Genomic DNA, 3,482 nt, shown 5'->3' with positions numbered 1-3,482 from the left:
AACCAAATAAATATATCAAATAGATCTATCCTGAAACCAAATAAAGATATCAAATAATAGATATCAAATCAAGAAGAATTACTTAAATAGAAGTTGACAAATAAATATGCACTGACAAACTCAATAAAACATTCTAATCAAAACTCCAACTGGCAGAACAGACCTCCAGGAATTTGGTTCGATACCAACATATGTCACCAGCAAGAAACTTAAGATGAATCTTTTATTGAAAGGAACAAGGATACATATGTACAGTGCTGCTCCTGTAAAACTAATTAAGGATGAAGGAAGCATATATATATGTTGATGGTTACCAGCATGACATTTAGATTTTAATCACGCAAGACAATGTTTGTGATCCAGCATCAAGACAGACAAAATATAACAAATGAAAAATTTATATTTACAAAGATACAAGTGAATTGGCATTAACGATGACATAATCCACTAAACATTCTATTCAAAACCCCAACTACTAGAGCAGACCTCGGCAAAGTTCAAAACCCCAACTACTAGAGCAGACCTCCGCAAGTTCAAAACCCTAACTGCTGGAGATAGAACAAATAGCAGCTCATCGTAAATCTTGCAACCTTAGATGACTCCATCATTTAAACGATAAAACATACGTGTATAGTTCTTGTCACGAGTATTAGACCTTCTTTCAGAATGGGCTTAAACACTTATTATGGCTAGAACGCCTTGTACTTACAACAGTGCTATAAACAAATGCATTGACCCGACATTCTGCGACACGAACCCCCAAGCCGTTTGTTAACTTTAGCATATATCTGAAAAGTGTGAGCGTCAGTAGCTCTCTTCTCTCAATATGTAATATCCATAATTACCTTATAGCCATATTTTGCAAACCCTAAGTCGAAACAGTACAAACATCGGATTACATTATCATGCAGAACTTCGTATAGCTGCCGCCCATTACTCACGTTGCATGCCCATGCAAACTTCCCAGAGTATCCGCCAGTTACGTGAGTTGCATACCCATGCATAGAGCTGCATAAAAAAGCAAGCAGATGTATAAAAGCAATACAAAATGAGACAACAAAGGACTACTTCTAGATTCAATGGATCTACTTGCGAAACAACAGAAAAGCAAATTGGAATTTCTCAGCCAATACACTAGGTTAGACTACACAAGAGAGAACCCAATATTTAGGTCATAACCTACAAAGCTTTGCAACAGTAAGATAGAACTGTAGCAGACCTTATATCCATAACACAATCATGCATGAGAGTTAAAAGACATTTATCAACTGCAATAGAGAACAGAACTTATAAATGGAATACACCCTATGAAAGAGCCATGATGAAGACCTATTATGATGACCATCAAAATGCTAATTGCCAAGACAACTATCCTAACTCAGGATCTAGATAAAGCTGATAACTACCATAAGGGCCCGTTTGCTGAGCGGAATAAGAATACGTATTCTGGAATAGACCGTATTCCTGTTTTCCGTTTGGTTTGGCGAATATTTGATGGAAATTCGCGGACCTGAAAATTTATGTTTTCTAAAATAAATAAAAATAGAGTACGAATACGTATTCCAATACCACCTAATTTGGTGGAATTGCAAAACTCTATTTTTGGGCCAAAAATAGAATACATATTCCATTTTTGCTTCGTATTCCAATCCTATTTTAGTGCATCCAAACAAAGAATTCACAATTTTTGGAATATGTATTCCTATTCCACTCACCAAACGGACCTAAGGAAATATGACAATTACCACAACGAGCATATATAAAAAAATAACAGAGATTCATAGTTCTATTATAAAAAATCCAACCATAGGAATTATAAAAAATCCAACCGTAGAAATTCATAGGTTTCTATTATCCATCCGTACGAATTATAAAAAATCCAGCGGTTCTTGTTTATAAGATTGTATACTTTTGCTGGTAAACATACAGGCAAACATGTTTTTTATCATGCAAGGAATACCTATATATGATTAACCAAATGCTGCAACACAATCACCCAATTGGTAAAGTTCCAGATAGGCTTGACACAGGGGGCTAGGCCGTCAAGGAGCTCCCTTCAATCCAAGTAAGAGCAGCATAGTGGCTATACAACTCCTGTGTCATGCACACCATCATCTAGCCACGAAAAATATTACCACAGTAGCACTCCTCCAAACGTGACAAGACAATAGAATCCATGAACCAGCAGTTGCATCAACCCCACACAACCCTTGGTTGGACTGAAGGGAGCTCCTCCTACACCTTTCCAAAACCATGCAAAACAATCATGAAATATGAACCAACATTAACCCATACCGCATGCATCCCTGAATGCATGCTACCTGAAACATTGTAAAGCAATCCGAAACACAAACAGAAAAGGAAAAAAATAAGCAAGCTAAACAAGACCCATCAAGTTATTTTATCGTAACAGTCCTCCTATAGAAAAACCCAATCTAAAACAGATCTAACAAAGAAATACAAACAAGAAAACCCTTCACCATAACAGCCCTCAAAAATAGAAATTCCAATCCAAAACACATTTGACCGAGAGCTAAAGACAACCAAATTGCCTACCTTAATAGACCCCACATAAGAAGACCCGATCTAACAGACAACAAAAATCTACACCACAACGACCCCAAAAAGAAAACGCAATGCAAAGGGCAAATATTTCATCAAGAGGTGGAAACAACATAATTCTTTTCTATTAGAAAACCCAAAAAGAGAAACTTTAACCCAAAAGAAACTTCACCAAATGTCTCGGTCCATTTCATAGCAAACAACATGGCCTCTATTAAAAGCACCATGAACGTATCTAATCCACGACAAACTCAAGATCTTTCCAGCAGTGCTTTTGTTGGGTAACTGTCTTCTTTTGCCAAACAAGACACAGTCGATCTTCATATCCTACAACAATAGAGCAGGGAAACACATTGTTTATATAGAGAACCCAACCGGCTAGCAAGACGGGACATTTTTCACTACAACTATTTTGTATTAGTTTAAATGAGAGGCAACAAATGTTGATGTGACAACACATATGACCGTAGTGATTTGACACTTGGCACTCTAAACCCTGAACCCTAAGCTGAAATCCACCCAGCACAAGGATAAGCTCTAAACCCTAACACAACTCATCACTCATCACATGCATCAGAAGCCAGTTCAATGCAATTCGTTTTTGGGTACAAGGAGAATCCAAGCCGGGGATTTTGTTCCTTTAAATTCAAACTGTGTCTCATCATTTTGTCAGAATTCGATGACTGTTTTGTAATCGTATGTGCTGGTTTTTGTGGTGATTTGATGTTGGAATCGCTACTATTTGATCTTTGGTGGGTGCTGTCTTCGAATTTTTCAATGCCTTATAATCATTTCTCGGGGACACAGAATCTGATCACCTTTTGTGGTTCCCCATGTTATTCGACCGTATGAGAAAAAGATGATCAGCTTTATTAAAAGGTGATCACATCACAAAACCAATCTTCTACCCACCAAATTGC

General features: G+C 37.2%; 1 long non-coding RNA gene across 1 annotated transcript; it reads right to left on the bottom strand.

Annotated features, from left to right (window-relative positions):
- Window positions 1-380: 380 nt before the first annotated feature.
- LOC149571264 (uncharacterized) lies at window positions 381-2,879 on the bottom strand. Its single transcript, XR_016358480.1, has 2 exons — window positions 2,735-2,879; window positions 381-1,008 (listed from the first exon to the last, which is right to left on the bottom strand). It is a non-coding gene; the product is annotated as an uncharacterized LOC149571264 (long non-coding RNA).
- Window positions 2,880-3,482: the final 603 nt, after the last annotated feature.

The sequence above is a fragment of the Cupressus sempervirens genome, chromosome 2 (genome assembly GCF_028749045.1).
Source record: "Cupressus sempervirens isolate cs-2001-9-10 chromosome 2, ASM2874904v1, whole genome shotgun sequence".
Taxonomy (NCBI): Eukaryota; Viridiplantae; Streptophyta; class Pinopsida; order Cupressales; family Cupressaceae; genus Cupressus; species Cupressus sempervirens.
This window is presented reverse-complemented; position numbering and strand designations above follow the sequence as displayed.